This window comes from Ursus americanus, chromosome 23 (genome assembly GCF_024610735.1).
Source record: "Ursus americanus isolate L20-20 chromosome 23, mUrsAme1.1.p, whole genome shotgun sequence".
In the NCBI taxonomy this organism is placed as follows: domain Eukaryota; kingdom Metazoa; phylum Chordata; class Mammalia; order Carnivora; family Ursidae; genus Ursus; species Ursus americanus.
Window position 1 is genome coordinate 15,344,513 of NC_142149.1, and position 12,725 is coordinate 15,357,237.

At 42.6% G+C, this 12,725-nt stretch overlaps 2 protein-coding genes across 4 annotated transcripts in view; one reads left to right on the forward strand and one right to left on the reverse strand.

The window, feature by feature from the left end:
• The window catches only part of LOC148107936 (uncharacterized), an 84,656-nt gene that overhangs the window by 62,083 nt on the left and 9,848 nt on the right, over nt 1-12,725 (reverse strand). The window contains exon 3 of one of the 3 annotated variants that reach the window (XR_015721266.1): nt 6,958-8,704. The exons of the other annotated variants lie outside the window; for them this stretch is intronic. The gene's annotated coding sequence lies outside the window, so the exon portion shown is untranslated. Of the gene's footprint in view, nt 1-6,957; nt 8,705-12,725 lie in introns of those variants that run through there. 3 annotated transcript variants of the gene reach the window in all.
• The window catches only part of MARCHF10 (membrane associated ring-CH-type finger 10), a 78,937-nt gene that overhangs the window by 22,233 nt on the left and 43,979 nt on the right, over nt 1-12,725 (forward strand). The gene's annotated exons all lie outside the window — the stretch shown is intronic.

Here is a 12,725-nt window from a genome sequence, read left to right on the forward strand (position 1 = left end):
GCTGTTGATCTGTTCACCATGCCATGTCCCGCAAGCCCTTGTCAAGTCAGACTCAGGATGCTGACTGCATCATCTGTTTCCCTCAAAATGGTTCCTCTTCCTGAGTTTATTTCTGCCCAAGTCACAATTCCAGAAATTATCTTGGATTCCTTCTCCTCCTTCTCCCACTTCACAGCAATCAGATACCAAAGCCAGACTGTCTTGTCTCCTTTCTCGTGAATCTGTCCATCAGCATGCCCCTCTACACGGCCATCTTTTTTAGCCTGGAAACTGCAGGAGTCATTTCCTTGGACTTCTTGCCTTCACCTCACCCCTTGCAGCCAGTCTTCCAGACTGCAGTAAGAGTGATCCCTCTAGAAGCAAATTGAATCATGTCATTCCTCTGTTAAAAATCCTTTAGTGGATCCCCCTTGTCTTTGGAATCAAGTGTAAATACCTTAGCAAGGTACTCAAGGTCCCTGATGGCCTGACCCTCAACTCTGAGGGCACCTCTTCTGTGAAGTTTCTAGAGCTTCTCCTAGGGATCAGGTGACTTTGTTGTTGTCCCTCCTCTGTATTCCCATAACACCCTCTGGGCTCAAGTCCACCTTGGGATACATCTTCCTATCACCCTCCTCCCTTAGGCTGGAAGCTACTCAAGGGCAGGTGCCGTTTACTGTCATATTTCCAATGCCCACCACCTAATAGGAGCTTCATGAATGTGTGACGGCTAACAGTTACAAGAATGTTTTAGGAATGCACACATGTTGAAGTCCTAGTGATATAGCCATAACAGCCAAAATAGGAATCCTCATCTTGAATGAGAGAAAACAGGAGATGCTGTTACTTGGAGTGGAGTAGTGAATGCTCCATGTTGCTTGCCAGTCCTGAGAGGCAAGTAGTTTAGTGAGGCTGCCGAGGTGCCATGGCCAGTTTGGGCTTGAAGACGAGTCGGTTACAATCAACCACTTGGAAACCTCAACGCTGGGGCTGACCAGAGAGTGACCAGTGGGAGAGAATTCTTCCCCAGGCATACCCCTCTACAAAGGGACAGATGGCTTCCTCAAAGCCCTGGCTAAGATCCTTTTGTCACAGATAGGCAAGAACACAAGGACATCAGAGAGTCTGTATTGAAGCTTTCTGTGGACAGAGGAAACTCAGAACGGCCCAAAGTTGGCTTGACACTCAGTTGTACTTTATTAACAGAAGTCATCTTGTTATAAAAACGTGATTTAATGTTCCACCAGAGAACTCACCAGACTGAAGTGGATACTTCTTTTATGATTAGATTATAGATTGACTGGCATACCTGGCGAGCACGCCCCTCTGTGGGCAGACCAGGGCGCCAGAGATCTTCGGCAACACTGACAGAGCCCACAAACGCTAACTGTACGTTGGGCAAAGCCCGCAGCACTTCATTTCTCCATTTCTGTGCTTTGTCTGAGTTCCACTAGGTAATTTAAAAATAGGCCATGGCAGTAAAATGGGGCAACTGTCAGTTCAAATTGCAGCTGCTTCTAGAATGTTGTCCTGCCTTTTTTTAACAGATAAGCAAGACAGCCTCAAGTCAGTCCTTCCACTGGGGTGATTCTGCCATGTGGTCGGATGATACAAACCTCAATTGTTATCCCAGCTCAGTGAAATTGTCGATGCCGAGAATCGGTGGCATCTGACCCAGAGAGTTCCTTGCGTTAATTGGACTCAGCAGCTCTGAGATCGCATGGGAGAAGATCATAATAAAGTAGTTTTTCCCCATTTTATGTAATGCTATGCATTTCAGTTTACTACATTTTATTAAAATTCCCTCCTTTAAAAAAAATGGCCCTATTTAATTTTTACACCCAAAAACTTGTTAAAAACCAATTAATATTCCAGCTATCAAAACTTTAAATTTTTTTCAGTTGCAAGATGTTATTCGGGTGCAGACCTGCATTAAACATGATTTATAACATACAGCATTTCATCCTCAAATTTTCTTTGGTATTGCTTTTATATTGCTTTATTCATTAAGGAATTATGAACCACTTGCAACCAAGACAGGGTGTTAGGTGCTATGGGGACAGGGCACTAAATAAACCATGCCCCCACCCTTGGGCAGTTCACAGTGCTGGTGAAATAAGATGTCGCACAAATGCCTGCAGTTCAAGACAGTATCTGATGAGTGTAAGAAAAAGGCAAAAGGAATCCTGAAGAAGCTTCATAAAGGATGCAGATTTCCCCCCAGATCTTAAGGCACGACAGGATTTGGGGAGCTCGAAGTGGGGGTGAGGCGCTGAGGCAGGCTGAAGAAACAACTGAAGTCAAAGAGATACAGGCACTCTTGGCCGAGAGTGAGCTGTCCGGTCTTCCTGCGGCACAGGACATGTACATCAGACCTCGTTTCAGAGCTCCCCTCCCTGGGGGGTGCCGGTCATATCCCTCCTGCACACTTTCCTTAGGTCAGGAGACAGGAGGGGGCCCTTCTCTCTCCCAGGTCTGCTCCCAGACCACTGCTCCTCAGGCTTTGATGGAAACACAGGTGCACTAAGGCTTGTGCTGTTTTATTCCACCACCCTCTCTCCCACCCCCCACCCCCATCATCCCTATTGTCTCCCTGCCACTCTCTCTTTTTCACTGAGGACTCTGACAGTGGCTGGCTCTCTGTTCACCCATCTCCTGGTCTCCTGCCACAATCCTGGATGACTTCAGCACCCACCGGGACAATCACACCACACCCTGGCTTCTCAGTTCCGGATGCATCTTAAGTGTCCCCCTCCATGCCGCTCTGCAACCACCTCCCCATGCCAACGGCACATCCTGGACTGTGACATCAACCAAAAGGTCTCCATCTCCAAAATCCACAGATCACACCAGACTTGCAGCTCTCCTGCTCATCCCTTTTTGCTATGACATCTCTTCTAGCTCTTGGGAACCTCTGGTCTATTGGCCCTTTGCTTTCTCGTGGGTCCCCTTACTGACTTTCCCTTCCTAAGCAGCCGAGACTCTGTGCTTAATCCTCTTAATAAGGGGCACCTGGGTGGCTCAGTTAGCTGAGCATCCAGCTCTTGATCTCAGCTCAGGTCTTGATCCCAGTGTTGTGAGTTCAAGCCCTGCTTTGGGCTCCATGCTGGGCGTGGAGCCTAGTTTAAAAAAAAAAAAAATCCCCTTAATAATTCCCTTCCCCTTTGTCTTTTTTTTTCATCTCTCTGGCAAAATCCCAGCCATCCGTAGTCTCTGGGTCTCTAGGCCCCTGATAACTGCTGGAGAAAAATCACTCAAGTGTGAGACATGGTGCCCACTGAAAGGTCACAGCCACGAACCTCCTGGGACTCCTCAGTCCTGCCCAGTTTCCCCGCTCAACTCTCTCTCCCACTTCGAACCTTCTTCCTTTTGCCCAGTCTTCAGTCCCTCCTCTCTTCCACCCTACACCTTAGTGGTCCTCAGACGAAAGCTTCCTCAGCTCACTGCTGCCCTGCCCACCCATTCCCGTCCTTGTGTACCACCCTCTCCTCGGTCCCACCCATTATGAGCCTCTCCACCTACACTCAAGATCCCCGCTCCTTGCTGCCCGCACCCTTCCTCCAGCTCCCTTTCCCCTGTCTGCATCTCCAGCTGTCCCAGAGCCTTCCCATCAGCATCTAATCATGATCCAAGGTCTCCGGCCAAAAAAACAAAACAAAACAAAGAAACCAGTTCTTCCTTGATCCCACATCCCCTCCACTTGTTTCTTCTCTTTCACAAAGTTCTCAAGAGAATTATTTACACTGACTCCATTTCCCCACCTCCCACTCACTCCTCAACCCACTCCAATCTGGCTTCCATGCTCGTCATTCCAACGAAATGGCACTTTGTCGAATGACTTCCACGTCTCTGAACGTGGCAGGTCTTTCAGTCCTCACCACGTTTGCCCTCTTGGCAGCCTTGACTGGCTTCCTTAGTCCGTCTTGAAATGCTGCGTCCCTGAGCTCCTGCAAAGCCACCTGCTCCTCCAGGGTTCCTCTCTCGTCTCCTCCTCCTCAACCCGGGCTCTGAGTCCCGGGATTCCTTGAGGCTCGGTTCTCTTCTCACTCCATACCTGGGGGTTTATCCTATTTTTGTATCACAGACCTCTAGGACAGTAGGGTGAACTCTCTAGATCCTCTTCCCAGAACATTTTCAAATGCATAAAATAATAATACATAGGGCTTCAAAGGAAACCACTTTTATCGAAATAGTCATCAAAATATTTTTTAGAAATCTGTGGTTCAGTAATATATGTGCTTCTTTATTAACACGTTAAATAACAAGTGATGGGCGTGAAGGGGTTTTTGAGACATCTGTAACAAATTTAATGAAATGTGAAAATATCTGTCATTGCTATTGGTGACAAAGTCACAGGTACCGCTGATACTACCATGGTTCGTTGCCTGCATTCAGAAATGAAAGCCATGCTTAGATTTCAGTTGGAGGTTAGTGGAAATAAACATGTAATTTTCCCATCCAAGTTCATGACCCGCCCCCAAGAAGTCCTGCTCTATAAATTCTCCTTAGGTCACCTCCTCAAGACTTTAACTGCCAAAGTCAAGATGCTAACTGCCAAGGACTCCCAGATCTCCATATCCAACCCAGAACTCACTTGTAATCTCCAGGTCTGAATATTCAACTGTTTCCTCTTTACATCTACTTGGAAGGTTCCACAGGCCCAGTGCTACAGTCCCCAACCTGGCCCTTCACGCTTCCTTTTGTGCGGCATGATCAGAATCTGGCACTTTCTCTCCTCCTTACCCTCATATTCAATTCAGTCACCAAGTCCTTCCCATTTTACTTCCCTAATAGCCTTTTAATCTGTGTTTGCTTCTCTTCTATTGCCTAGTTAGATTACTGTGGAGACCTCCTAGCCAGTCTTCACTTCTACTCCTCCCCCTAAATCCCTCTTTCCCTACCACAGGTGGAGTGATAGTGACGAGTGGAACCCTGACCCACTTAAACTCCTTCTGTGGCTTTCTGTGACTTTCAGAATAGAAACCAAAATCCGTCATGGAGCCAACAAGGCCCTGCAGGATCTGGCCCTCTGTACTGCTGCATCCACACTGGCTTTGGCTCCTTCTATGTGCTAGGCTACCTCCTGCTAAGGAATCTTTATACGTGCTGTTCCCTCTTCTTACAACACGCACCCTGCCTTCCCACTATGCCTCAGATGTCAGCCCGGGTCACCTCCTCAGGGAGGTTTTTCCAAACTCCCTTCTCCCCCAGTGAGATTTGGACCCTTCTGCCCAATCTTCTATGGTTGTCCATATGCTTTTTTTTTTTAATTTAGGACTTGTAATTTTACATTTCTTTAGTGATTATTCGATTAAATGATCTACCTTCCTACCTAGACTGTAAGCTCTGTAAGAGCCAAGTCTTTGTTTTACTCATCATTCCCATATCCCAATGTATGTGGCTATATATTGCCTTTTCCATGAAGAGTCACCTGTTAGTATAAATTTATGTTCATTCTAAAGCACCAAGTACGAGACATAGCTTTTAAAATTTATCTCACATTGACTTTCCTATATCGATCATTGATCTCTCATTGTTACCAGATGATATCATGAAGGAAACATTTTAAATCTAATGAAATGTTTATTATGAGCCATAAAAAGAAAACTGGCAGTGTTCCCACCAAGTACCTAGCTTATCCCGGCAGCCCAGCACTATCTATATATCTATACTACTGCTCCATTTCCTCCCAATATTTTACTCTGAGAGCTTCATAACATATAGAAGAATTGACAGAATTGTGTAGTGCATATCCATATACCCACCACCCAGAGTCTACAGTTGTTGACATTTTGCTGTATTTGCTTTATTGCGTATCACCTACCACTGATCCACCTCGTGTTCCGGTGCATTTCAAAACCAGCTGCAGACATCAGTACTCGCCCCCCCCCCCCAAACACTTCAGCATGTTCACCATTAACTAGTGTGGAGTATTTGTTTATGGCTCTTGTAGGTTTGATTGTTCACATTTTTTCCCAATTTTTTAGAGCTAGAAATTACCTGCAGTGAATTGTACAGATTTTAACAGTAATAGTTAATGAGTTTTGACAAATGCATGTAACCATGTAACCCAAACCCCCAACAAGTTTTCATTACCCCATGAAGATTCCTTATGCCCCTTTCTAGACAATTCTTGTGCCTGTCCCCATTCAGAGGTGGCTGCTATTCTGTTTTCCCCATAAATTAGTTTTGCCTTTTCTTGTTCCTTTTTTTTTTTTTTTTTTAAGATTTGAGAGAGAGAGAGCAAGCGAGCAGTGGGGAGATGGAGAGGGAGAGAGAGTCTTAAGTAGACTGCACTGAGAACAGAGCCCAATGCCGGGCTTGATCTCAAGACCCTGAGATCATGACCTGAGCCAAAAAGAGTTGGATGCTTAACAGACTACATCACCCAGGACCCCTCTTCTTCCATTTTTTAAAATGGTTTTGAGTTCAACTTTTAAATCATCTCAGACCCTTTTTAGAAATACATTCTAAGTCGGTGAGATAAATGAGCCTGTGTAATAATGAAATTAAAATTACATAAGAGTTACAAATCAAAATTACAATCTTCTTCCAAAAAGACAAAGACTTTTTAAAAAAAGAGAATAGTTGGAAAAGTTATGTAGAAACTGGCATTCTCATACACATCTAGAAATGTAAATTGATACCAGTATTTCTGGAAGACAATTTGGGAACAAAAAACTTTAAATCTTTGTGATGCTTTTAATCTAACAATATAAATTCCCACTTTGGGAAACTTGAGGAGATAATTAAAGATGTGCGTAAATCTATAAGAATGTTCATCACAGCACTGTTATAGCAAAAAGCTGGAAGTATATGACCAGCAGAAAGAATTATGATAGATCCATCCAGTAATTGAGGAGTATATTCTGAAGACAAAGAGAACTACCAAGAAAGAATGAACTTTATGTAGTGGGTTTATTCTTAAAGTAATATTTGCATTGTAATTCTGATATTTCATGTTTACTACAGGCTAAAACATAAAAATATTAATATAATTAAGGAATAAAGATGTTAAGTGTAAAATATAAATATAGATATTTTTAAAGGAAGGGAAAGCTCCATATAGTATTACATTTTAATTAGAAATATCACTGTGAACTCACGATTTTTTAAATACATATTTCTAATGAATTCTATTGAAAGGACTTAGGAACAATGCATGCCACTACCAATGAATGCACCTCGCATACAGATATTAATTCCTCAGTACCATTTTAACTAAAAGGAACCAGAAATTCTTGGATTCCAGGTCTGAGACAGGTAAAATACAAGGTGAAGCTATGATATTTTATTGTACCAGAAAGCAAAGAAGTGCTCAAAAACTAAAGTCAAAAGTCAACTTCAATGAACTCCCACTCACCATTTTTGGCACAATTTAAGCATCAAAGAATATGATGAGGTAATTGACTAAAATATATTCTTGAGACCACAATGATAATAAATAAATTACGCATGTAAATAAAAGAGAAGGGTGGGGAATTTCTCCTTTAGAGAAGAATGCCAGCTATTAATTATAGAAGAAATGACAGAATTAGAAAAATCATCATTTTGCTACCCCGTATAATTATTAAATCAGGAAAAAGTACATCAAAGATGCTAAAATCACTGGGTAAAATGTTGTTTATGAATCAGATAGTGTCAAAGAATCAACTGTAGATTACCTACTAATTGCAATGGGGGGGATGTAACTTCACATCGAAGAAATTTGGTAGTCACCACTCTTCCCTACAGATCAAACAGCATTATCGAATAGCGTTGTGAGGTGCTAATGTGTGATGTTATGAAAAAGGACACCATACCACCTATAGAATATGCATACCGAAAATGGTTAACCTGAATTTTATTATGAGGAAACAAATTCAGAACCTAAGACCAATGAGGCCGGGACTCTTCAAAACAGTAAAAAAACATGAAAAAGCAAAAAAGGCAGAAAACCAAAGACTAAAGGGACATTAAAACTGCATGCAATGCATGTACCTTGATGGGATCATAGATCAAAACGAACAGGTAAAAAGACATTTTTGGACAATTTGAATATGCTCCACATATCAGACAATGTCATGGAACTATTACATTTTCTTAGGTAAGATAAATGGTACTGTGGCTTTGTAGGCGAATGTCTATTTTGATAGGAGATGCATGTTTAAGTATTTAGGGGTGAAGTATCATGAAGTCTACTTACTTTGAGATTCTTCAGAAAAAGAATATAGAGAGAGCGAGCACGTGCACATGAGAGCACACACGTGCAAATCGACAAGCCAAAGAGCAATGGGTGTTATTTGTACTATTCTTTCGACTCCTCTGTAGATATGACATTCTTCAAAATAAGACTGAAAAAATGATAAAAAGTGTCTGTTGATGCAATGTATCATTAAGTGAAACCATATATATAATTCTATTTTTAAATCATATTCATACATATGCAAGAATGTGTGTTAGAGTAGCGTCAGCTGCTGTGACAAAGGGACCAAAAACGTGATGGCTCCGTCAAGATGGAAGTTTAGTTCTTGTGCCTGTGACAGTTCAGGGTGAACCGGATCAGCAGGCAGCTCTCCTCCACCGGGACTTTCAGAGACAGGCCGATAATGGTTGGGTTGTCTTCAACACACGACTTTCAAAGTTGTTACCTTGCAAGCTGAGGTGCTGAGCCAGACACTGAGGCAGAATGCGCACATCACTCCCACTGCCACCGGCTGGTGAGACTTTCCTCCTGAGTTCACATCTAGTGGCAGGGGAGACGGAAACCTTCAGTTCAAGGTGGGCGGCCACATCCAGCTTCAACTCATTACTTGGGAAGGGATTTCAGTGGAAAGCTAGTTGCCTCCATCACAGTCATGAAAAGGGAGTCTTAAAGAATATAGACCAAGCTATTTGCAGTTTTTATTTCAAGGTTAATGGGGTTTTGAAGGTTTTAAATTTCTTTCTCAGGCTTGTCTTTATTTTCCATTATGAACATGCATTTCTTTTGTAATGAAGAATTACACTTTATATAAATAAGCCACTGAAACTACAAAAATATTATTTCACTGGCACATCTGCTGGATGCTTTATTTTCCCCACTCTGAAAGAAATATACATGCTAATCTTAATACCTTGTTAAGCATTTTTCTGCTCAGACCCCCAATCTCTATCACATGGACTCTCAATCCCTTGCTTGAATCTCAGAGCCCCTCCCCCACCGTCTGACTCCACCTTGCTATCCAGCTTTTGTTCTCCATGCTCCTCCCACACTCTCTGCTCTGGCCCCTTGCCCTGCTGAGAATCATGCCCAACTTGTTACTCCATCCATACCTTGGCTCCCGTGCTGCCTCCAGCCGAGCCAGTTACTACCCATCCCTCAGGTTCCAGAAACCACCTGCCACATGAACCCTGCCTTGACTTCACATCTTTTTCTGTTTCTTTGGAATTCAGAATTGGTGCCACCCAATTTATCGCTTAATTAAATGTTGTTTTGCATTTTGCTAGTATGGTATAATCATCTCTCTCCCACTGCAAGCTTTTTGTCTTTAGATTCCTTCATGGTGCCTAGCGTGGGGTTGAAGATATGGTAGTTGCAAATGATACTTCTCAATTAATTCCCACATTTTAGACATACTATTTTGAGTAGGAGGTAATTTTGTAGGTCATCTCCATTTGATGGCCAAAGCTTTCATGTTCCTCAGATGCTCCTCTCAGCTAAAAGGGGAATATGAATCCAAATAAAGAATGGAGGAGAAATATATTGTCGTCTCAATGTGCTACTAAACACTACGCTGGGGACGCCTGGGTGGCTCAGTCGGTTAAGCGTCTGCCTTCGGCTCAGGTCATGATCTCAGGGTCCTGGGATCGAGCCCCACGTTGGGACTTCCTGCTCACCATGGGATCTGCTTCTGCCTCTCCCCCTGCCTGCTGCTCCCCCTGTTTGTTCTCCCTCTCTCTCTCTAATAAACAAAATCTTTTAATAAACACTACACTGTAGTGTTCAAATTTTAAAAATACAACATTTTCCCACCATATACCACTTCCTTACCCACTGCCCCCCACACAGAACTCTATTCCAGAGATCATACATACTTGTCCCCAAAAGCATGAAAATGTGTCACCACCCGTGTAAACCGACAGTGATTTCTACGACACACAAGGGATCAATCAATTTGCATTACAAGAAATACCTAGCAAGAGTCAGGAAATCTGTCATGTTTGCTATTTCAGTAGCTTGCAGCTCTGAGTTTCCCCCAGAAGCCATTCCACAGTGAGATGGAGAGTAAGCACAAAGCCAACTCTACTGTCCCACATGCCCCCCCTTCAGGGAGCAGACCCAATGGTCATCAGACATTAATTTAATCATCAAGGCCACTACTGCTTTCAGATCAGTGTTTCAGGCTGAGTCATTCCAACTTGCCCGCATGAGAATCACAGACAGTGGCAGGTTGACAGGGGCGGGCAGGGGGGGGGGTGTCTTTACCTAAGTCAATGGTACAGACCCGTACGCAAGATAGTTATACACGTGACAGCCCATCTGACTCCAAAAAGCATCTTGTGGCAAAATGGAGAGCAAGGGTTTATTGCTGACCCTGCTCTTACCCAGCACCCGCTGGCAGCCAAACCTTCAGGTGGGAGAGACAAATGGGGTTAAGCAGCAATCTGATTCTGGCAGGTGGTACCTGAGTCCAAAAAAAACAAAACCCAAAAAGCAAAAATAAAAAAAAAAACAAAAAACAAAAAAAACCCAAAACCCAAAAAAGGTTACTGATCCTTGTTCTTTATTGTTGCTGAAGTTTACAATTCCAGTAAGCTCAAAACTGTCCACAACATGGGCAGGACTTCGCTGCTCTTAGTTTTTTCTAGATAAGAGAAAGTTTAGCCTGCTTTGTGATAACAGCCAGCATTCTATGTAGAACATGCTAAATTTATAGTTCTTAAATACACAAAGGGGTCCACCCTATCCAGAATGCTATTTATACAAGCTACCCTCAGTTCTCTAAGACTGTTTTTGTGTTCGAGGCACAGCATGAATGTGGACTTTGGGAGACTTTGAAGGTACACGTTCGCACCCACAGTCCCTTAGTCACCCTTCCCATGTTGTTACTGTTTGAATGTCGAGAATCACCATCTTGATCACGGTCTTGCATACTCTCATGACAACACATTCATTTTGAATGTCACAAACACACGGTCTTTCTCTGGCACCAGCCTGACAACTACTCTTTGCCTCTTCCCTCTTATTCCCAGCAGGTTGTACCCTGGTCTACACCATGTCATAAGATCTGCTCAGTCCAGCTTTCCATCACATGACTTGTTGCAAAATGGGTTTAGTCTGTCAATCAGAATTCAGTAGCACACGCTGGGGGAGGGAGGGAGGCGGCATACCAGTTGAGAACCAGTTTCCTAGGTCTTGGAAATGAGCCATCAGGCAAGAGCTGGAAAATAAGTTGGCCTTGTCTGTCTCTGACTACTTTGGTCTCCTTGCTCTTCTAATCATCTCTGTTCACTGTCACCTTGCCATCCCAGACTCAACATTGTTATGTCCCAGGTAAAAAAAAAATGTCGTCATTCTCACATCCCTGAGGAAATGCATTCCACTCCCAACCCCTGGGTCTCCATCTTACAGGCCTAACTAGAACCATTACAGCATCACAGTGCCCAGTGCCACTGCATTCTCTGACAAAAGTTCCTTCTCTTCTCCATGTGATTCTTTCTTTGAACTTTTGAGAGAGCCTAGTCCTGGGCAAGGTAATATCTCTATTATGCCAGAAAAGCAAGTTGGGGATTTTTGGAAAACGTTAAGTACAAATATAATAATGCTCTAGAAAATGTTAATTTTGACAATAACTTCTAGTTCACATGGCTTTCTTAGGACTTTCTCACCAAATTACAAATAGAGAACTTAGAATCCTCACATACATCATGTAGCTTGATTTTTTTTAAGTTTTTTCTAGTTTTTTTTAAATGCTTTAGACTTTGATTTTGAAAGGCAGAGCTGCTTTTCTTCCCTCAAAGGAATAGCAATGTGCTGTTGCCTCTACCTCCATGTGACATTTCAACTTAGGAACGTATGGGGGAAGAAATGAAAATTGTAATTACTCTTCAAAATTACAAGAGAAAAAGTTTTAAAATCAACTTTAAATCAAAATAATTTAATTATTATTGTTTGACAATCTCTAAACGTTGTTAAATATTTTCCATTAGAGCTTTACTGTGTGAAAAAGAAATCGTACCACATTTTCTTAAGACTAGATAAATTTCAACCGACTACTTATAAGATAATCTATGTAGCTTTTGAAAGAAACTAAGAGTCCAATGTGGGCACCGATCCACTTTCTCTGTTCACAGTTCTTTGGATTAGGTGAAAATCCAATAGAATTTTTCATTGGGGATTTCGGTTTTGCTTTTCACAATACGTAGTTCATATCCAGTAGTTAGCTAGTTAATTTAATGGCTGAACATGAGTGAACAGCTAATTGTAAAAGCCAACACTTGCATGGCACTTACTACACGCCTGGCATTTCTCTAAGTGCTGTCAACACATCTTAACTCATTTAATCCTCACAGAACCACCAAAAGGTAGACCACTGTTGTTCATGGATGAAAAAAATCTGAGATGCAGAGAGATGAACTAAAACTAACCATATATCACACAATAACTCCGTGAAAGGGTAAGGATTCACTCCCAGGAAGTCTTAAATACTATGCCTTATTGCCAGAATGAGTTACTACCAAGGATCCCACCAAGGATCCTCCTCCCTGGATAACATGAGGGGTTT